The following is a 24,592-nucleotide window of genomic DNA, read 5'->3' on the forward strand; positions in this document are numbered from 1 at the left end:
GGCTGTAATTTGTGTTTTTCTTTCCTTCAGTGATTCTGCTTGTTAACAGTTGTTCATCAATAATTATATATTCTCCTTTAATTAGACACAATTATTTCTTTAACTTCATCACTGCCTGAGTTTTCAACCCTCTGTAGTGAGGACACTAGTGAGGATTTTGCTCTGGGATTTGAGGGGTTAAATGTGTTTGATGAAAAATACAGACCATGGAATATAATTTTAACAGAAATTTTCTGAATTTCCGAATGTTAAATGTTAAAAACAGTAACCACAGCTGCCACAATAAAAAATAAAAAAAATAAATAAATAAAAACCAGCAAAATAACGTAAAACATTTTTTGTGTGTCACCATTGTGGAAGATAGTAGCGTCTGTGTGCAACTCCAAGATGAATAACAGAATTTGATGTTATGCTGCATCTTCTTTTGTTTAAAGGTAACTGTGTAGTTACTAATGCAGTGAAAATATATTTGTTAATTGTTGACACGCATGAACTAATTAATGCATTTATGACTTTATGTTTTTTATGCACAGAGCTATGTTTTTGTGAACTGAACATTGTATCAGATTATGTAATATGATTATTTTCCGTAAATTCAAACAGTTCTATAAATCTTCATATTTTTACGGAAAAATTCTGGCAACCACAGCTGCCAGTATTTTTCCATAAAATTTTACAGATTTTTTTAAAGAAGGAAATTCTATGAAAAATAAAAACTGAGAATGTACTGGCAGAAAATTACCAGTACATTTTTTTAGTTTTTTTATGGAAGTTTTACAGAATTTTCCGTTTACTAAAAAAAGGAAATTTCGCAATAAAAGCTAAGAGTGCTGGTATTTTCTGCCAGTACATTTTTTTTTTTTTGTTTTTTACGGATTTTTTTTTTATATAGTGTACGATGGCATCCCCTTTGTTTTCATTCTGACTAGCTCCACGAGCGAGTGAAGTTTCTCTGTAACTAATCAGCTTTCAGCTGCACATGTAGCTTCACCTTTTGATACCCTTTTTCATGCTTGGTACCCTTTCAAAAGGGTGACCAAAAAGTGGTACGGTACGATTCACTTTTAAGTACCCTGACAGTGGAAACAGCCATAAAAGCGCACCGAACCGAACCGTATCATACCATCCCACTCAGTGGAAACAGGCCAGATATTGTTTTTTCTAATTTCTTAGAACGTGTAAGCCTGAGTCTCTCTTAGTTTGTTTATATTTATTGAACATTGCATGTCAATTCAAATCATTGGCAGTTTATTCAATGAAGACAGTTAACAGTCTTCCAGCTGAGTAAGTTACTAGCGCTCCATAAAAAAGCCGGTTCATTTAAAATTTGCAGTGGGCCACGGAATTATATGTGTTTGGTTCAGTAAGTCATGAGTTAAAAAAGGTTGGGAACCACCGATATAAACATTTCATTTTTGAAATGCAGCAATATGTACAACTGTCAACGTAATAACACATAATCAGATTTATGTTCATCTGTTTTGGATAAACGGAAAAGGCTTGATTTATGTTCATCTGTTTTGGATAAACGGAAAAGGCTTTTAGCACCACTCACTGGATAATTCACTTTGAAATGTGCAACAAGCAATGAAATGCGCAACAAGCAAATGCAATATCATTTTGAAGAACAAACATTGCCACGGGCATGTTTATCCAATGAGTTTGGGTTCCAAAGAGGTTAGGCTGGAGGCAACATTTTTTTTAGGAATCATAAAAACATCCTTCATTTGCTCAAAGTACATCATTAGAAAGAATCTAGTCATAACAGTCATACCATGTGAAGCTCTTGGCTACTGTGCTGTTGGCTATCAGGTGGGCAAAGCTTGGCTGGCCAGTGGGCAGCAGGAAAACAAAGCCACGATGACATTTTATCTGATGGAGAGTCCTGTGGGGGAAAGCTGTGGTGCTGAACTGTCAGGCAGATTTCTGTGAGATGTGGAAGGGATGAAAAAAAGGCAAACAAACAGGGGCCCTGGCACAAGCTCCCATCACCAGGCGCAGGAGCGCAGATAGGGCTCTCATGGGATTGCAGGAGGTAGAGATGAAACAAAGAGATCTAACCTTTTTTATTCCTTCTATTTCTCTGGGAGAACAGAGTTCTTTGGTGTTAGGAGATTAAAGGGGAATGGCAGAGTGAGACAGATTAAAATGAATCAAAGCCCTGTGTAACTTATTTGCAATGAATGTGAGCTGAAGAAGAAAATATTGCATTTGTGCAGCGATGAGGTGCTGTATAATTGGCAACATTTGGTGTTGAGAATTTTTTCCTTTAGATAATCCTTCATAAAGTATGTATGCATAGGTAAAAGACTTTAGTTTGTAAATGTAGAATACAATGAAAATTATGCAATTAAATTAGTATATCTCTTCGTGTTTAGTCTAGTGAACCATTGGTGGGTATAATGCAAATGTGCTGCGTGTGACCTAAATTCAAATTCCGGATTGTACAAACATTCAGATATTGTGACCTAATGTCTCTTTATTACCGTAGATTTTTTTATGATCAAAACAACATGTATTTATTCATAAAGTGGTTAGCATTGTCGCCTCACAGCAAGAAGGTTGTTGGTTCGAGTCCCAGCTGGGCCAGTTGTCGTTTCTATTTGGAGTTTGTATGTTCTCCCCGTGTTCGTGTGCATTTCCCTCACAATCCAAACACGTGGTACAGCTTATTTGAATAAATTTAACTAACCATAGTGTATGTGTGTGAATGAGTGTGTATGGATGTTTCTGAGTACTTCGTTGCAACTGGAAGGGCATCTGCTGTATAAACCATATGCTGGATAAATTGGTGGTTCATTCCGCTGTGGCGCTGTGAAGAATAAAAAGGACTAAGCTGAAGGAAATGGAATGAATGAATGTTTCTTTGTTGACGTTGTTTAAGTGTGGATCACTATGTCACTGTAGAGATGAGTTTCGAAACATTTCGAAGCCTCGACATATTTCCTTCGACAGCTTCAGTGTTTCTCAGTGTTTATTTTTTAGCTCTACCCCTTCCCCTTGGCCCTTGAAACAGAGTGTGAATGGGAAAGGCTTCAAAATTTACCTCAAAGAAATGGGACACCACTACAACACCTGCACACGTCATCATTAGCCATCGCGATCTCTTGCTTCATATGATATTGACAATCATGACTGCTGTAGTTATTTCAGGTGCATTAGTTTTTGTAATTTATCTTCAGGAATTCACTGAAGACATATATCATGTTATCATAACAATATAATGTGGCAATAAGATTGTAACTGCACTGTGTTCCCAGCCACTAGACTTTTCTGACAGGATATTTAATTGTCAATGCGTGTCAAAATGTTGAGGGGTTGCTAAACAGGAGTTATTAATATGGATTATAGATAGTGAAATTTAGCGTTTTTCTTTTATTTTAACTTTTTTTTTAAAACATGACAAAAAAACACGAATGTGGTTATAAATATATTAAAATAAAAGCTTGTTTGGTGTAAAAATTTCATAATAATGACAAAAAAGGCATGTGCATCTCTTTATAAATGAATTTGATTACACATCCAGAATGTCACAATCTCATGAGATACAGTATCTCTCTGAGTTTCCACAGTCCTGTTTTTAAACATGCATTTATTTTGAAATATTTTATTCCTCCCACACATAATGCTGACCCAAATGACATTTATAGCCTGTCGGATTAATAATTAATATATATTTTCAAAGGTTTTTGGCAGTTTATGTTAGAACTTCTTAGTCATTTAGACAGCCATATATGGTGTTGTCATTATGGTCTAGAAAGTAACACTCTATAATTTAGCATACAGGCCTTTGTAGATAATAGACTTCAAAGGTTATTTGCAGGAGGCAACCAGTGCAAATGCCCAGCTCATTACTGTAGCATCAAGATACACAGGGTTTCATCCCATATACAGGGCATTAGATGTGTTCCCATTATTTAGCCGGATTAAAAGCTTGAGAGGTTCAAAGCCCAAGTTGTGTGTTAAGCTGGAGTTCAGAGCCCCAGGGACACTTATCTAAATTCTTGCCCAGTGCTTGCTTTGCACAAGCAGAGGCTCTTGAACTCTTGAAGAAGCTGGTTTAAAGACAGAAGGGAGTTTAAACATAAGATAGATCAGCTTTAAAGGTATAGGGGTCAGTGATAAGATCTATGATTTAAGTACTTTTTGCTATTATATGTTCTGTGGCTTTCATTGGGTCAGAGCAACAATTTACATCAGAGATGCAAGTGCTTTTATATCTTTTTTCATGAGCTATCAATCCATCCTAGATTGGCATGGCTTTTGAAAATATTAGAGATTGAACATTAGAGATCGAACAAATTGGAATCCAATTAACATTTTGTTTTGTTGCAAAATATACTGGATACTCTTCTTGTTTACTTCTTTATAACATAATTGAGGCTTTGCATAAATTGCAAGTTCAGAATCTTGTTTTTACCTTCCAAATATGACTATGGTGATCACATGAAAGTGGCTAGACCTTAAGCATTTCATAAGAACTATATTCAATATATTTGCCTTTTTGTTTTATGTTATTTGTACAATGAAAAGTAGATTCATGCACTATTGCTGCAGATATAACACGCCTAATAAGTATTAATGTTGGCCACTTTTGGTGCTTTAAGACTTTTTATTGGTCTTTTTTTTCAAGAATAAGGTCTGAGATTTAGAGTAAAAGTTACTTATCAATTGTTTTCTTTATAAAACCAATACATTGAAAGTTGGCTTTACTTGCATCAGAATCTGCCTGGTCTTGAAACCTTTTTCAATGGGTTATTTTGATAACTTATGATAACAAAACAAGTCAAAATAAGACAAATGAGCTCATGTATGGGACAAATTCTGTACCCTTGCCAATGGTGGGGTCTGTCGAACCAAACCCCCAGCTGGGACTGCATTGTTACATTGTGACTGACATAAAGGCATGGTAGGGTATAAATAAGTCATGCTTAATCTAATCTTTCTGTTTGGTGGGTATAATTATTGAATAGAATTAAGGAAAATAAGCAGCTATAGTCAAAATTATTAGACCTGCTGTGAAATGGAGTGACATTTTCACAGTATTTCCTATAATATTTTTTTTTCTTCTGGAGCAAGACTCTTTATTGGCATGAATAAAGCAGCAGTCTCACTTTTTAAAATCAATGTTAACGTCAAAATTATTAACCTCTTTAAGATTTTTTTTTATGTCTACAATCAAATCACTGTTAATGTCTTGCTTAATTAATCTAACCTAACCTAATTTAACCTAATTAACCTACACTGTTAGACATTTCAAAGGGTTTTTACAGTAACTTACTGGCAACACTGTTGCCAGTAAGTTACTGTATTTTAGATTTACAGTATACAACTGTAAATCCGTTTACAGTATGTTACCGTAGTGTCTGAAAATGGTTAACTACTGTAAAAACCTAAGTTAACAGTTAGCTACTGTAAACCTTTTAATTTTGTCCTAAATATTTTATAATATAATTTTATTAATATTATTTTAATACTATAGACCTAAAAAACACACAATTACAAAATATTAACAAAATAAACACTCTTTATTTAAAACATTGGAGATGCTTAAAACAAGCTTAAAAATGTGTAAAAACATTACATTTCAATCATTCAAAATATTTTATTTTAAGAAAAAAAACATTGAAAATGACAAAGCACATTAACATACATGTACAAAACTAATTTAAGTGTCTGACCTGCATATTGTTGAGAAAAAAAAAAAAAACAATTGTACTAAGTACTACTGACATTAAACCAGACACAATTACAAAATATTCCATTCTTTAAAACATTAATAATGCTTAAAGCATTTAAGGAAAATGTGTGAAAATTACATTAAGCAATAAAATCAACACATTAAAAATAAATAAATCACACAAAGCACTAGAACATACATGTACAATAAAAATTTAAACTTCTGAATTGCATATTGTTGGAAAAATAAATATTTGTAACTATTAGCCGACTCAGAAACAACCCAACTTTAAAATATTACTAATTCTGGTGTCAAATGCTCAACAAGGTCTGAATTCACATGTTCAAATGCAATTCATCTTTATTTCTATTGCACTTTTACAATGTAGATCAATGATGTCAAAGCAGCTTAACATAGAAGTTCTTGTAAATTGAAGCTGCTTCAGTCCAGTTTTCAGAATTGAAGCAGTAAATGTCACTGCTGAAAGTCCAAACACTGAAGAGCAAATCCACCGATCCACCAATCGTAGCCAAGTGATCCAGTGGCGACAGTGGCATGGAACAAACTTCACCAACTGACGAAAGTGTAGAATAAAATCCCTTGAGATATACCAGGCTCAGTTGGGCACGACCAGTTCTCCTCTAGCCAAACTTGTGCAAGGCCGCAGTCTAGGCACCAGAGGCTTGAAAGTTCACCAGTGGGTGGTCAGGCTGGCCCATTGGATCAATGCGGAAACTCATTGATCACGAGTGTCTTTTAGGATTCACTCCTCCATGACCACCACAGCATCTGGTCAGGATTTGGCCCAGTCCAGGATTATGAAGAACTCTGGATAAGGACAAACAGACTAACATAAGCATAGAAGAAGCTTGTTTAAAAAAAAATAAATCATATACTGGTTAATTATTTTGAAGCATGGCAGCTAGGTTGGGGTAGTTTTCAGCTGGTACTGAGCAACTGGCTCCTGCTCATAACCTGCTCACTACCATGTTTAAAAGATAACTAACCAGAATGTCCTGTTTATTTTTTTCCCTAACAAGGTTTTACAAAAACATTGTAGCATTTGTGATGGGTTGATTCACTGCAGGACAGATTAGACTATTTGTTTTATGTATTCCTAATAAACTAAAACTGACTGAATACTGATAAAACTATTGAGAGTGTCTCACCTAATCCAAGTTCTCAGTTAGCTGGTGAAAGAAGGATAACTCACTGTTGTTCATGGTTGTCATTCTCTTCACTACTTCTCCTGCTATCTTCTGGCTCACTTTGGTTGTTGCTGTGCATTTTGTTTCATCCTCTGCAATTATTTATACAAAAAATTGTATTATTTTATTTATTACAAAATATTTAGGCAACATGAAATGGGGAAAAAAGACATTTAATACATAGACAAATGCATGTATCCCAATACTAATTATTGTATTTTGAAATGTCTGACCCATGACAGACCTCAATCTGCTCAAAAATATTATAAACAAAGATGAAAAAAAACCTACTAAATGGTTTAATAAAAAAGGGAAAAAAAAAATTTTATTTAGCTAGCAACTAAACATGTGACACATTTTGTATTAAAAGTAACGTTAATATATTGAGAAACAAATAGATGTACAGTACTTACTGTTGTATGAGGTCCAGTTTGCACAGGCAGGCTCCCAGTATTCTATATTGAGACCATAAAAAAGCCAAAAATACAGATTAGAATACCATGCTACAATCCACAACCTCCACACAACTTTTTTTTATTTGTTTACCTTGGTTGCTTACTGGTCTTGCTTATTTTTTAAGCATAAGGCTGTGCTGATCAAGATGTTCCTCCGAAATGCTGTTTGTTTCTTCAGACAAAACCTGCTGCTGTGCCAGTGCCATATCTAAACAGAAAAAAATATAATGGTAACAATTATGTTAAACCAAATGTCAAGAGTTGTGATAAAAAAAATAATTAGCAAACAATAAATAGCAAAAAGGTGGTTATTAGCATAATGCATAGAGGTAAAATTGGTTTTATATTAGCAGATTCAGACTTCCCCCTTAATAATTTAATTTCATAAAAGTATTATTTGCAAACTCTAAATAGCGAAATCATTTTAGCAGCTAATGACTATCAAAGTACAACATGCTCACGGTCAAATAAACAGTGTTAATGTTGATTTCAAGTCATACTGGCATGCTAATTCTGATCGAATATTCAAAGTAACATGGTAAACAGTATAGAGTCTTCTAAATGAACGAATGTGCGAATATAAAACCAACTTTACCTCTATGCATATTGTAACGTTATAGATTTACGTTAACGTTCTTTTAGGTTACGTCGCGATGTTATTTTCTCAAGCTAACGTTATAAGTTACTCTAAACCAGAGAAAAATAAGTTCACAACATCTAATATATATAGTATAAATCAATATAAGTTAAACGTTGCACGTTAAAATGAGTTTGAGTCCAATTCAGTATAAACTTAGCTCAGTTTAGCTAACAGTTAACATTACCATTTTAAGATCGCTTCAGCCAATGTTGCCGAGCAAACAAATGCTAATAGAGGTGCTCAAATCAATGTCGAGTGTTGTCAGCACAGACAGACGCGCTTTTACCTGGATTATTTGTTGGTCTTTCATTCATATTCTTCTGGGGGAAAACACTCTCTGCCGGACCGTTGTCTCGTGCTAAGTGTCCTCCAAAACTGTCTGCTTACCTCTGGTTCCCTCCTAAACCAAAACCCGCTGCAACACCGGTTCCTATGTAAATAAATAAAAAGATATGACGAGAACAATGGCTAATAGTCATAAACAGTCTTATTTAAAGTAATAGTAGTGTTAATGTAATAAATTAAATAAAGGTAACATCTTAATAGATGATATATTTCTCAAATGGGCGAAATAACGCCAAGCCAGAGAAAATAATACTAGCCAACTTTATACTTTACTTTGTTCTATTCTCGTCCACAAAACATTCTGTAAAATGAAACACTGCCTCAGCTTACCAGAGTAAAGTTTGTTAAATCCAGTATGTTCTTCAGGCACACTAATAAATTGTCCTCCAGAATTGCTCCAGGGTCCTCAGGCAAAATGTGGTGCAGAGTAGTCGAATCGCCGCAAGGTGGCGTTGAAGCAGTTGTGGAAAATACAGTATAATACACGAATTTTTACAAATACAGTACATCGCTGTATATGTTGTTCGACGTCACACTAAATTCCCATAATGCAACGGTAAATACAGTTATTTACCGTAAAAAGAATTTGCAGTATTACACTGGGTGAAATACAGTAAATAACTGTGTAATTTACAGAAATGTCTAACAGTGTAGTTAAGCCTTTAAGCTGAATACTATTGCAAAATATTATTGCAAAATAACTAATTACTGTCATCAGGAAAAAGACAAAAGAAAAGGGTTATTGAAAATTTGTTATTTAAACTATTATTTAATAAATGTGTTGAAAAAAAAAATCTCTCCATTAAAGAACAGCAATCATTACACTATTACGTTATACTAATAAAAGAGAGAGTTGAGTAGTAAAAGCTAGTACTTCATTTTGCAATGACAGCAACAATAAAAAACTCCAAATTAGTGCTCCATTAATGCGAAGTGTTTCCTGAGTGTATCAGTGCAGCCTGTTTAAAAAATGACCATCACTTCAGCTTGATAAAGGTGAGGTTGGTTCATGGCCCAAGGAGAGAATTTGTGTGTTTGTTATGCCTATATGTGTGCGTTCCTAACCCACATGAGTGTATGGAGCAGGTAGCAGAGCTTAGGAACTAATTGAAATGAGAGGCGATGTGCAAGTCTCCTCTAACATCGCCAAGCCATTCGTCAGGGTGACATCACCGTACTCACACCACATCCATCTTCTAGAGCAGACCCAGGCTTGCACTGCTCACCGTGATTAATATCCATACCTCCCAACTGCACACCGTCACTCCCAGCACATTCGAACACAAGCACAGTGGGAGACAGCAGCCAGATTCCCCGGTAATCTTCTGTAGAGCTGGACAGCTGTGGTGTGGGCTCCTTTTTCGCGCCTTTACCACAGATAGTGGAAAGGGAGTTGGCAAGGGAAAGTGGCAATGTAGTGCTCTTTTATTGCCCATCCAGTAGGAGAATTCGCTGGCTCTGCTGGTAGCTGCATGCTCGACAGCCCCCTAATGAGTTGGATGATGTTTTCACCTTCAACTCCAGATTAAGTGTTAGCAAAACACAAGATGCAGGATGAGGAAAACCACAAGCCCACAGCCACCACCTGGCAAATGTTCATCAGCATCTGCACTAAAAATGCATCTAACATTTCAAATGAATCATCATTTATTTTTGTTCCGACTTTTGTTGACTCTTTAGTCTGACCTCAGGTGAGTTTAGTATTAAAGCTGTTCTTGCAAGCAACAGCCAGCTATTTGGCTTTTTTAACATACTGTAAATGCGTTCATTTGTAAATTCAACATCTTCAAGCTTGTGATGTCTTCTAGCATGTAGTGTCTTCCGTTTTCAGTTATTTTAGCTCTACTAAAATAGCTTTTATATATCAGTTTTTAGTCATAATACAAAATATCTAATTATTATTGTTACATTGGTATCTAGTGAAAATAGTTGTATTATTTTTACTGCATTTCGTTATTCTTGTTTACATACAGTCTTGAAAATCAGAAAAGGAAATATTGTTCATTCATACATTTTCTTTTCTGCTTAGTCCCTTTATTCATCAGGGGTCGCCACAGCAGAATGAACCGCCAACTTATCCAGCATATGCAGCTTTAAGCAGCGGATACCCTTTAGGCTTCCAGCCTAAAATATTGTTGTACATTTAAAAGAATAATGAAGACCATACCAGTTTTGAGGTAACAAGATGTAATTGTTTGGCCGAGACTACAGCAATAAAACTAAAATTTTTGCTTTTTATAAAATTGTGTTCTTGACACCACTTTAATATTTTTTTTAATAAAGTGTCAACTAGACAGTTATAATGCATCTTAGAGGGTTAAATAGTAAATATATATATCCTGTGTTTATATATATATATAACGTATATATTAAAACGTTTGGTTTAAGTTTGTTAGTGGCTTGTTGTTGTTTCGCTGATTTCTTACACCACTGATAACTGAAATGTACCCATAGTGTGTACTCTACATGGCCAAAAGCAGTATTTTATGTTACAAATTATAAAAACATTCATTGTCTTCAATGAGCTTGAAAACAGTATAGACAGTATACAGTATAAAAACTTATAATAAACAGAAAATTATCATTTATTGATTAGCATTATATTTATTATTCTTGGTGTGAATATCTCTTTTAATATTGCTCTGTTTTGTATTTTATCATGGAAGCTTAATATTACATGGGTAAGATTTTTAAACAACATCTTAAACAACATAAACATAAACATCTTTAGACAACATAACTAAAGAGAGCGGCAAACAGCAGCAAAAGTGGTGTAGCTCGTAAAGCGCATGGCAACATACTTTGACACATTCGATCATGAACCTGGTTCGAATCCAGCGTCTGATGAACTCATTCTTCTTTCCCCTACTATATATCAGATTTTGACTTCTCTTCATCACGAGGAAGACAATTGGTAATCATTTATGAGTGTGTGTATTATATTAAGCACCACATACTATTTGCACATTTATTGAATGAAAATATTTCTGACTCATTATGCAAATTCGTCTTCAGATAGCACCTTTATATGTGCATGCAGTAGAGTGCTCTGATTAGATTGGGAAAACGGGCGATCGCTGCAAATTGTGCTTTAATGTTTAGCTCTCATACCTGCTTAGCCTCCTATGTTTATGTTTTGTTATTTCACATTAAAGGCAATGAAAAGATCCATCGTCATAAAAGTCAATGTATTGAACCTAGTAATTGTAGTGTGTTGAGTGTTAGATGGGACTCACATATTAGGAATGTATATATTTTGTGTTGGCCACTCTTTGGCCATCTGTTTGTTTATAATGAGTCTCCTGTGTTTATTATTATTTTTTTTTTTTACTACAGACTAGTTCAGTAAAAGAAAGAAAGAAGAAATGCCTGCATGTATTTTGCAATTTTCCTTATCGCAAACACAGCAATAATCTGGTACTGTTTGCGCTGCTTTAGCTTTTTCAAGGTTAATTATTGTAATATACCTATTGCAAAAGAAAAACACTGGGAGATATGAATGTAGACTGATGGCATTTCATGCCGTACAGCCTTATAATCTTAAAATGTCAGCAAAATCACCTGTTTTGTCATCACTTAAGATGTTACACAAAAGTCATTCAAAAATACCTTTAAAGTGATGTTGGTGAAGTAGCAATGGTGTCTGCTGTTCTGATGTCAGCTGCAGATGTGAATGGATGAATGGCAGAAGAAAGTAATTCCTCATACAAAAGGGTGTTTAGACTCTCTGTGTTTGATTATCTTTTTTATATACATGATTATACAGTCGAACTGTATATATATATATATATATATATATATATATATATATATATATATATATATATATATATGAGCAATATCACATGAGTAGCAGTGCGATATGGTTGTATATCGGCACAGGTGGGAGGCGTGCGTTAGCATGAGGCCGCAGGCCGAGTGCATTGGTGCCCCCACCAGTGCCGATATACAGCCAAATTTTATTTATTCTTTGAACAGATTATTAAAAGGCCTAATATTAACCGTGTGCATGTGATCATCCTTTCATTATCAAACAAGGTATGTTTCACCTGTTTTCTTTCATTTACAATTATTTTTGTTAATATGGTTTAATTATATTTTCTACAATAACATTGCTTTAATGGGAGATTACTCCCCGTTTATGTGTATTTAACTGGTGATATAGGACTTTTACTGTGCATATTTTAGATTAATGATAACAATTATTTTTTAAATGTAATGTTTTTTTAAAGAAAAGTTTTGTTGAATTAAAAAGTGCACCTATAATGCTATATTTTCCTTGTTTTGACATTTGAAATTTGTGGCTAAGAAATACTTATTTGGTGTGGTCAGAGATAAATTTGGTAAATCCTTAATTTTGAGCCCTGAAAAGTCATGTGAAATAAAAAACTTATTGCATTAAGAAGTTAAATGAATGAAATGGCATGTGGACATAGCACAACATATAAATCAAGTAATTTATCATGTCAAAGTAAAATTTATGCAAAATAAATACATTTTCACAACAAGAAAAGTGTGGCAAGTGAAAATGGCGAGTGGTTAGTAATGTTAGTAATCTACTAGACAGTGGCTGGTGATCAAAAAAGTTAATGTCAAGCCCTGTATATATATATATATATATATATATATATATATATATATATATATATATATATATATATATATATATATATATATATATATGGGTGGGTGGGTGTATGGATGGATGGATGGATGGATGGATGCATGGATGGATGGATGGATGGATGGATGGATGGATGGATGGATGGATGGATAGATAGATAGATAGATAGATAGATAGATAGATAGATAGATAGATAGATAGATAGATAGATAGATAGATAGATAGATAGATAGATAGATAGATAGATAGATAGATAGATAGATAGATAGATAGATAGATAGATAGATAGATAGATAGATAGATAGATAGATAAATTAAGAGTTCAGATACAAAAATAATCTTTTTTCATCTGTCATCTTGCAATTCTGGCTTGTTCTCATAGGAATAAATCATTTGAAAATGACAATTATGTGTGTTTACTCATGCTACATTTTCAAGTGATTCCTATGAGAACAAGCCAGAATCGCACAATGACAGATGAAAAAAAAAAAGATAGTCTTATCAAAGCAGGCTGTCAGACCAAAAGGAACGGCACAAACCACATTTGGAGTTCTGTTTTTTTTTTCTTCAAGCTTCAGAGCTAAATTTCCCCCACTGCCCCCCAAAAGCTTCTCATTATCAAGAGATGAAATTGCAGCTCCCACCTGCGATCGGGGGCGAGCAGCACTTTGAAGATGGTCTGAAATGTGACCGCGTACGCCCGCTTCCTTAGACTGATTTGCTTTGATAAGCCCCCCTCCACACACACACACACACAACCTGATGTACGCAACAGTTTCATACTCTTGTAGCTTTGAGGCTAAAGCTTACACTTAGCGTAAAAGCCTTTTGCTGTCTTTGAGATGCATAGCGAGTCAACCCCATCCTGACATACACACTTCCATTCAGTGCCATTCAGTGCTAGATGTGATTGATTGGGAAGTGCTGCATGAGAGCAGAGCCGTTCAATGCACACCACTCTTTTGTCATTCATAGGGTTCCTGCCTACCCAGAGAGAGCATGTCATGTAATCAGATTAAGAGAAGTGCTGTCACAGGACAGGATGGCTAACAGCTGGCCCATAAGCACCCTGATTTACTTTACGCTGCTTACTGCATACTCCTAAAGGCATTGGACTTTAGTGGAAGCAATCTGTTTTATCAGTCCCAAATTTCCTGGGTCGTTTATCCTTGCCGATCAACATTATGGGGTTTTGGTTTGTATCATTCCACCATGGCACATAAATATGACAGGTTTTTCGGTCCTTAAGGTGAATGTGCTTACTACTGTAGAAACTGCATACCCATTGCAATTTCATCAACTGTACATTTTGGCTGCACTGAAAATCTAAATTTAAAATGCATTTGCATGTAAAAAAAATTATACAGGATATTTAGTTAATGTTAGTTAATTTACTCACTAACATGAACAAACAATGAACAATGCTTGTACAGCATTTATTAATAATTATAATTAATCTTTTGCAGAGTCCAGATGTAAAAGCCTAAGGGTGCTTTCACACCTACACTTTTGTTTCGGAACCTCGTTTGCCCAGTTAGCGCTGTTCGTTTGGCATATGTGAACAGGGCAATCGTGCTCTGTTCCGCGCCAAAGTAATCGCGTCAAGACCGTCTGAGTGAGGTGGTCTCGGCTCGATTGAAACGAATCCTGGAGCGGTTCGATTGCAGTGAGAAAACGATCTGATCCGAGCGCAGTTATATCACAGTGTTTTATGGATATGTAATAGGAATATGGCTATATGAAGAGAGAATTATGAGTAGGGCGGGAAGTTTCGCAAGTCTCCGGATGCCCGCAAACGAGTGATGATCTCCCGGTAATCTCGAGTCTCCCTCCCGGTCCTCAAATAGGCATCGTCGCGCACCCTTCTCACCCCTCCCCAACGCATCTCTCCTCAGACACGTCGCGTGCGCGCAGCTTGTCAATCACCGCCAAACCACCACCTCTCCTGACAGCTGAGCGGGACGCTGAAAAATAAACCCTGACACTCTGACCAATGTGAGGAGAGTTTACTCGCACGTGACTTGTTTTAGCTCTTTTGGTCCGATTAGAAACTTTGCAGTGTGAAAGCCAACCGCTCCAAGAGCAAAGAGCAACAATGTAACATTTGTAATCTCTGTTTCGGAACAACTGAATCGTTTTAAAGGTGTGAAAGCACCCTAAGTGTCATCTAAACGTTAGCCTCCTATGTTTACGTCCAGTTATTTCAATTTAAACGCAATAAAAAGAACATATCATTTTTACCATTAAAGTGAAATAACTGAACCTACAAACAGAAGTCTCAATTTAAACATAAAAATTTTGTATTTTTATTAACTAACATTAACAAACATGAACAAAAACATGAATAAATGTATTATCATTGTTTGTTCATATAAATGCATTAAAGTGGACCTATTTACAAGATATAAAATAAGTCTCTGATATATAGCTCAAAATACCCCACAAATAATGTTTTAGAACTCTTTGAAACTGCCCTTTTTAGGCTTTGATCCTAATTGTGCTGTTTGGTGACTGTTGCTTTAAATTCAAAGAAGAGCAGAGCTACAACAGTTTGTTTAAACAGTAAATTGAAAACAGGACTAACATTATCTCTGAAAAACTGAAAATGTCAAAAGAAGACTAGAAAGGAGTCTACAGAAACTACGCTGTTCATTTGTGCTTTCTAAAACTAATTTATAATGCCTCGTAGTTGCTGACATTATCTTCAGCAGGTATAGTGTGAAAACGCTAATAGGGAACTGCTGCTTCTCACTCAGGGCTGTTTATGCTAATGAAGGAGGGATCACTAATAGATGGCGTTTTCCCCCTCTGATGACACATACAATTGGAAAATATCAATCAAAGTGATTCTGCAGACTGTTTTTATCAAATGTGATTACAAAAAACATAGAGTTTATATATGTGCCATTGAACTGTGTAGTTTTCTATATATGTTATTATATTAATAGTAAAGATCTTGGGAGGAAATTTACATCAAGAGCTAGCCTTACTATAAGAGCTCTTTGTCAGATCTCATCTCTATCTAGGTATGACATTTCTCTAATACTGTTCTACCATATATCTTAAGTCATTAATTCTATGCCAGTCATTCAATCATAAACTTCTCGTTGATAAATGAGGGAATCGTATGATTTACAGGTCAGTGTGATAAGGTGCTCATTTTATCTGTCTGGGTGTAGTCATTTATTCCAAAATATATCACAATGCAGTACATGGAAGCAATGTCTTGAATATGCCTCTTCTGTGATGAATATTTTAATAAGCCCAAAATGTCAAGGTGACATAACTCATAAACATATGCATGCAGGTGCAGCTTTCTGCTTCTCCATGTGTTGTTACCATAAAATTGGCAAAAGGATCTGTTTAAATAGAAATGCTAGAAAATTATAATAAAAATATTTACAATAATCTGGCTTGCTGATCTAGTTTATTTTAAGTCTCAGTTCATTTATTGTTTATTTCTTTTTATTCTTTGCTGTGTAAATGACTGCTAGCCTAATTCAACATTCATTAAGTTTCCTTCGGATATGTCCCTGATTATTAGAGGACATCACAGCGGAATGAACCACCAACTACTCTGGCATATGTTTTACGTAGCGGATGCCTTTCCAGCCGCAACCCAGTACTAGGACAAACCCATACACTCTCGCATTCACACACTCACTCATAATAGTTTTAATAACTCATTGCTAATAACTGATTTATTTTATTTTTGTCATGATGACAGTAAATAATATTTTATTAGATATTTTTCAAGACACTTCTATACGGCTTAAAGTGACATTTAAAGGCTTAACCTAATAAGTTAACTAGGCAGGTTAGGGTAATTAGGCAAGTTATTGTATGATTATGGCTTGTTCTGTAGACTATAAAAAAATGCTTAAAGGGTCTAATAATTTTGGCCCTAAAACGTTTTTTAAAAAATTAAAAACTGCTTTTATTCTAACCAAAATAAAACAAATAAGACTTTCTCTGGAATAAACAATATTATCAGATATACTGTGAAAATTTCCTTGCTCTGTTAAACATCATTTAGCAAATATTTAAAAAAATAAATAAATAAAAGGGGGTTTAATAATTCTGCCTACAACTGTACACTATGGCCAATTTAGTTCATCCAGTTCACTTTTACTGAATGTCTTTGGACTGTAAAAACCCAAAGTCCATCCATAGGAACCCGGAAGATATCCACACAAATGCAAACCTCACACAGAAATGTCTAATGTTCAAGCTGGGACTTGAACCAGCAACCTTCTTCCTGTCTAACCACTGGACCACCATGCTGCTCAAGAAAATTAAAAAATAATATTTAATTTTAATTAATATATTATGTATCTTTGGATTGCTAGATTTATTCATTAATACAGTTTTCCTTCTCTAACTGATGCATTTGAGCAAAAGATTAAGAAATGTTTCACCAAAACCAATAATATAATTGCAAAAAAAAATAGAAATAAACTGAAAATTTTAATCTGTTGTGCTTTTTTTAAGCTGTTATATGACAAGAAACCAAAATATTTTTAAATGTTATCTTTATGACTTGTCAAGGTTATTTCAAGGTTATATCTATAATATCTAACATTCTTTTTTTTTTTTCTTCGGATTAGTCGTTTTATTAATCTGGGGTCGCCACAGCAGAATGAACTGGGAACTTATCCATATGTTTTACGCAGCGGATGCCCTTCCAGCTGCAACCCATCACTCGAAAACATCCATACACACTCATTCACACAGATACACTATGGACAATTTAGCCTATCCAATTTACCTATACCACATCTTTGGACTGTGGGGAAAACTGCAGCACCCAGATCAAAAGGAGAACATACAAACTCCCCACAGAAATGGCAACTGCCCCAGTCAGGGCTCGAACCAGCAACCTTTTTTCTGTGAGGCAATCCTGCTACCCACTGCATCACCGTGACGCCTAATGTCTAACAAATACCTATAAAATCTATAAAAAGTTTTCCCAGGGATGGGTTGCATCTGGAAGGGCATCCGCTGCATAAAAACTTGCTGGATAAGTTGGCGGTTTGTTCCGCTGTGGCGACCCCAGATTAATAAAGGGACTAAGCCGACAAGAAAATGAATGAATAAATGATCTATAAAAAGTTTGTAGTGACAAAAAATTGCACATAAAAATGCACAAAATAAACATGAAGAAACTCATTCCCAAATATACAAAACAAGAAGACACAGCAAATGACTGTTTTAGAGATTCGAATAAAAAGCAGACAATCTGAACTTCAGTAACATGTGCATGTAAATCATCAGAAAAAAAGCCTTACTCCATATTTTCTTATTGCCTTCCATTACATGCTGGATGCACATCTATTTTGTGTAAAAACCTTTAAATGTGGCCTCTTCTTTTAAGCCCCTCCTTCGGAAAGCAACCAGAAATGAGATGTGAATGGGCCCCAGTGTTCCGAGAGCCTTAAAAACAGCTCTCTTGTTCTAGCCTTCCCCCAACTTCCCAGACACATCACTGAAGAAGCCAACAAGTGTCTTTAAAGAAAGGATTGTACAGTGATACAAATGGCAATCCCGCCTTTTCATGGATGTGCTCTCTCCGACCCCATCCAGCCCTTTTTTCTTTCAAATCCCATATTTTCTGGAATGCAATGGCCTGACAGCGACCAGCATATGGGAGAGGTTGAGGTCTTGGAAGAAGGAATTGCTTCCCCAGAGCAAAGAGGGGGGCAGGGGAAATCAAGAATCCTTCGGGAGAGCTGAAACACATTGCCTCTTTATATTTTTTGAGGGTGGCCTTCCCTTTTCCCTCGTCATCATCACCCCAGAGCCCCTCTATTCAGCCCTGGGGAGAGCTGGGGGTGTTATAAGACTGTCAAGGCTGTGATTGTGTAGCTGAGGCTTGGCAGGCGGGGTTGGGAGACTGGCATATAGTTCAGACACACAGACAGCCTTGTTAGCTGGCATACACAGTGAAGGAATGGAGGAAGACAGACTGGCTGATGTCAAACGCTACTACTGTATTGCATCATCCTCTTCCTCCCTTTCTTATTGTCTTCCTCTATTACTGACAAAGCCTCCAGTTCTTAATTCTCTTGATTCAACTTCGCAACTTCAGAGAGTTTGCAAAGTTAATCTACCACTTCTCTAATGAATATATAATTATATATATATATATATATATATATATATATATATATATATATATATATATATATATATACTTTTTTATTATTATTTATTTATTTATTTATTTTTTAAACATATATTTTTTTGTTTGAGACACAATTGCTTTGTTATAAGAATCTATATGAATAGGCTTTTACTACAATTTAAACATCAATTAGTGCACCAGTTTTAACTAATACATAAACCATTTTGTGATGTGCAAGTTTGATTTTGAAAGATGCCTGAGAGCTATTGACACTACATGGGCATGAGAAAAACATGTGATCACATTTCAGAGGAGACAGGATGGACGCAAGGGTGTAGTTAAAGGAATAGTTTACCTTTTACTTGTTCCACACCTATTTTACTAAGGTGAAAATACGTAACTATTCCATAGTATTAGCTTTTCCAATAGACAAATTACCAGTTTGTAATCAGGATGCATGCGTAGCGAGGTTGCAGAAAAAAACTGGGAACACTATCATTTACAGCGAGGGAATGACATCCGATGCTGTACAGAGTTTTTTGTTGTATTAGAGATAAGTTACATTGATTACATATTCTATATATTATTCAGTTATTCTGCAAAACTAACGTTAAAATGAGCGCCGTTCGTCTGACTGGTCCATTTGCGATAGCACCCTCCTAATGGTTATTAGATAAGACAAAATGTCCAAGCATCCATCCCGAAATTTACAACTATCTCATTTAAACTCCAAATTATTTTACAAGAGGGATGTTAAAGGTCTACAAGTGTTTGGATGCCAACAGTTTTGTTCTGTGTGGTGATGTGCAAGAAAATAATGTTCCATGATTACCAGATTCAAAACTATGTAGTGCTTAATACAAGAAAAGAAGACATAACTGTCTTGGCCTGGGTAATCATTAACAATGAAAACAACTGCATTCTGACAGTGAACTGCACCTGTATGGCAGGGTATGTGAACTTGTCTGCAGTTTATATAACCATATTCAACAGTTTTTGCTGTAATCAATGCTGCAATCAAAAATAAGTAATGTGTACGATTCAGCAAGTGTGGACTTACCTGTATAAAATGAGAACTGCAGAGTCAAGCATTTTTAATTAGGTCCTCGCTCCATTCAGCTCTTATGATGGCTGTTAGCCAAATGATGTCTGGGGTTGGCATTAAATGCAGTGGGATGTATGATAGCATTTAAGTTTTCTATTTATTGGACTTTGGCATTCTGCTACAAAACATGGCATGTTTGCTATTGCAACCGGTCTATTTTTGCAACTAGTATGTGCGGCTGAACCTGTGTGACGCCATACAGTATGTGACATCTATAGTCTGTATGACAGTATGTGATCTCTTATATTTTAACAGAATAAGGAAACTTTTAAAAGTTCGGAACTACTTGAGCGTGAGTAAAAGTTGAGTAAACGTTTGGCTGAACTATCCCCTTCATTTTTAATAGAAGCAACACAGAGAATGGTAAAATGGGAATGGCTTCAATGGTGGTGGGTGCTCCTGCACACAAAATATTACTGATGCTCCACAAGATAAGCATATTTCATCTTTTTGTCAGAGTAAAACAGATTATTAATAACCGCTCAAAGAATTTTGACCGACCTCTCACCGGAGCCATGAAAACATGTAAAGATTTTATATGTAATGGAAATTTAGTTTAATACTCTATTCAAATGGGATTGTTTGTAGGCTATACACACAGGCTGTACCAGTCAGCTTGCCAGGTAAAAATACAAAAACTCTGTCTGACATGAAAACCATGCTCTTATGAAAACAAATAACAAATGACTGTGTAGCTATGATGATGATATGATGATATTGCTGCATAATATGCTTTCTCTAGAAAAAAAAGAAAAGTGCGTTTTTACTGCTTGTTTATTCCCTTCATTTGACCATATGGAGTGTGTGCACTGTAAATATTACATTGTAGCAAAGAAATTGAGCATTAATACACTATTCATATGAAATGGAGGGGGGTGGTTTACCAGTTTTTGCACACCAGTAGTAAAATAAGTGCCGTGAAAATTTTGTATTTATTTATTTTGAAAAGTTAAACCAGCAGTTAATATTTTTATTTACTCACAGAGTTCAAGTTATGTTTTCATGCTAGGTCATGGGTTTATTTCACACCAAAGCACTGTTTCGCACTTGATTTTTTTGGCATTTCAATTTTCTGTTCTCTTCCCCCTATAAAATTTAACCATAAGCATAAATTGTGATTTAACTACTAAAAACAAAATGTGGTTTTTGTTTGTTTTGTGCAGGTGAGACCATATTTAACTTCTTTAAGGGTCACCAAAAATAGTTCAGATCAGCAGGTGTGAGCATGAAGTTATTATAAAAATTTTGATGGACCAAACCCCTTTACTCACACTAATGTCTGTATCTTAGTAACTAGTGTAAATACAGACACAAAACCCATTAAAGTACCTTTCATTATGAGCAGTTTCTTAATGTGTGCTTTCAAAAATTGATACTTATTTCTACATATGGCTCTTAAACGAGTAGCTTATCCAAATAGGAAAATGTTTGTGAGAAGTGTCTTTTCCAACCATTGACAGCATATCTTCTCTTTAAGAATCAATACTTCCCTGGCAATAAATTTTTTGTGTGTTTGCTTGTTTGTTAGGTTTTTTTTAAGAATCTGTGCATTACAGTAAAGAAAGCCTATAACTTCCCGTGTGGGAAATACTAAGACGATTAGAGAAAGTGTTGATCAGATCACATGTAGAAATATAATGATATAGCCAAGATATACAGCACTCAAACTCTGATCAGTCATGTCAGACCACAAATTATAGTTATAATTGTGCCTGAGTTGATAAGTCATCTCACTCTAACTGTCATTCGACTTTCTCCATTCATTAATAGGGATCCATCCCTGTCAATCTGGATGAAGTTAAATATACAGTACATACAGCTGTACAGAAAGTATTCCTTTAAAAATATTTCCCATGCCCTATTTAGCAGAGAGAATATATTTTCAAGACATTTTAAAACATAATATTTTTTTAACTAATGTCTAATAACTAATTTTTTGGGGCATTTCGGTGGCGACGTGAGAAGCATGATCGCCTCTCTGCAAGAAGGTCGCTGGTTTGAGCCTCAACTGGGTCAACTGGCATTTCTGTGTGGAGTTTACATGTTTTCCTTGTGTTTGCGTGGGTTTCCTCCGGGTGCTTCTGTTTCCCCCCCACATGTCCAAAGACATGCGTTATTGGTGAATTAGGTAGGCTAAATTGTCCGTAGTGTATGTATGTGAATCAGCGTGTGCGGATGTTTCCAAGTGTTGGGTTGCAGCTGGAAGGGCATCTGCTTCATAAAACATATGCTGGATAAGTGCCAAAAGGTAATAAATTAATAATTTATTTTGTCTTTGCCATGGTGACATTACTTCATATTTTACTAGTTATTTTGCAAAATAGTACTATTGAACTTAGAGTGCAGTCTTAAAACTTAAATAGGTAGTATAATTAGGCAAATTAAACAATCAAAAATATATTATACCTAATGCCGAGTTCAGACTGCATGATTTTCAAAGTAGTCGTGTCACAGATGTTTTCACACTGCATGACTATCTGGGCTAACGTTTTGTCGCTGCTTTGTTTACATTGCAAGATGGATTGGCACCATGGCTTTCAAATTGCATGACTTTACAAAAGATAGAATCGCTGACAACTTCGTCCAAACTACATCTCAAGCCAAAAACACGTAGTAAATCTTTTGTTAATAACTATATAACAAGAAAGGAGCCTTTAATGGGGGTAGAAAATGTACATATTTGCTCACCTGGGTTTGAAGGGAATCAGCAATTTCTCCTCAACTTTCTTTTTTAACTTTTTGTATGAAACGTCAAACAGACACGGGCGCTCCTGTCAAGCCTCCGCTAGTTTATCCTAGATTTCTTGGGTCCAAATTAACCGAAAATGAGCACTTTTAACTTCTCCCTTAACCTCCCGCTGGTCTGCATGTACACACACACACACAAGGGAATGCTGCTCTCTCACTGGCTGTAGGCGATCGCCGATGTTATTTTCAGTGAAAACTCATTTCATATGGCATGATTTGAATCGCCAACAGCTCCAGATATTTAGCACATCAAATATCTCACTGGCATCGGTGACTCATCTGCGTATCTCTCAGATCACGTCTTTGATAGTTATTACTATGTGATTGTCACTTACGTGCATGAGCACCGATTTGCCTGTGATTTGAGGCATTTGTCTGCGATTTCTCAAAACCTGTCGGCGAGTCAAAATCGGGGCTAAAATCATGCCGTCTGAACTAGGCATAATAATACTGACCTTCAAAATTGGTTTAATTTTTTTTAAAAAGAGTTTATTCCAGCAAAGCTAAAATCTATTTGAAAAGATTTGCAGGTATTTGCATAATTTTGGCTTCAACTTTATATATGTGTATATACAGTATTATATTTGTTAATAATGTATTTCTTATGAAAACGATCTGCATTCGAGTGGGGGTGAAACATAAACACAAAGATAGAATAAAATGTTGTTGTTGTTGAGGATGATGATGATGATGATGATGATGATGATGGTGTTTTTATTGTTAAAAACAGAGGTTTGGATTGGATTTATAATAGGCTCATATTGTCATACTGTAACTGAAAAAATTCTGAAGGCTGTTAATGTGAAGATCATCAAAAATGCTATTGGTGGCTGGCAATCAAAAAAAAAACACTGGCAGGGAAAGAGTAATTGCTCACTCTCAAGTTCTTCATTAGATCTTAGACTGTTCATACTAGAGCACATTTGAAAAAATCACAGAAATTGCAGAAACGTGGGCAATTATTTACTGAAAATACATTTTTGGGTGAATTACCTCTTTAAGATGAGGCTTAGTGTGTCAAATGACGGCTTAATTGTGTGTCTTTTCAGACATTTGGTGTAAAGATTTAAATTTATATGTTGAAATATTCGACGACATGGTGGCGCAGCAGGGAGTGCTTTTACCTTACAACAAGAAGGTCGCTGGTTCAAACCTCGGCTGGGTCAGTTGGTGTTTCTGTGTGGACTTTGCATGTTCTCCCCACGTTCGCATGGGTTTCCTCTGGTTGCTCTGGTTTCCCCACGGTCCAAAGACATGAGGTACAGGTAAATTGGGTAGGCTAAATTATCCATAGTGTATGAGTGTGTATGGATGTTTCCCAGAGAAGGGTTGCAGCTGGAAGGGCATCCTGAAGGGCTTTGTGATGGACATTTTCAATGAAATCCTTTGTGAAGCTTAAAAACATCAAAAAGGCAGTTATGTGATCTATGTTTTTTTTAAAGTCATAAAGGTTTCAAAATTAAATGTTCAGTCATCCTGTACATTTAATGATGCATTTGTGAGTGATAATGAGAGATTCAGTTAATGCTCCTATTGACCAACATATCCGTAAACAAAACAAAAAAAATTTAAAAATTTCCATGATTGATTACAAAGAGTTCACAGTGTGGAATTTAGGTGCTTCTCAACAGTGAATTATTATTATTTTTTATTAATCTAGGTT

The 24,592-nt window shown here is 35.4% G+C and overlaps 1 protein-coding gene and 1 long non-coding RNA gene across 5 annotated transcripts in view; one reads left to right on the top strand and one right to left on the bottom strand.

Annotated features, from left to right (window-relative positions):
• nlgn3a (neuroligin 3a) overlaps nt 1-24,592 on the top strand; it is a 300,140-nt gene that overhangs the window by 175,908 nt on the left and 99,640 nt on the right.
• Nucleotides 5,510-8,350, bottom strand: LOC147840794 (uncharacterized). Of its 2 annotated transcripts, none has more exons than XR_015507314.1 (5): nt 8,270-8,350; nt 7,435-7,551; nt 7,302-7,343; nt 6,894-6,980; nt 5,510-6,508 (listed from the first exon to the last, which is right to left on the bottom strand). It is a non-coding gene; the product is annotated as an uncharacterized LOC147840794 (long non-coding RNA). The 2 variants fall into 2 exon arrangements; XR_015507315.1 differs by having other exon boundaries at nt 6,850-6,980.

The sequence above is a fragment of the Danio rerio genome, chromosome 14, assembly GCF_052040795.2.
Source record: "Danio rerio strain M-AB ecotype USA chromosome 14, GRCz13ab, whole genome shotgun sequence".
NCBI classification, from domain to species: domain Eukaryota; kingdom Metazoa; phylum Chordata; class Actinopteri; order Cypriniformes; family Danionidae; genus Danio; species Danio rerio.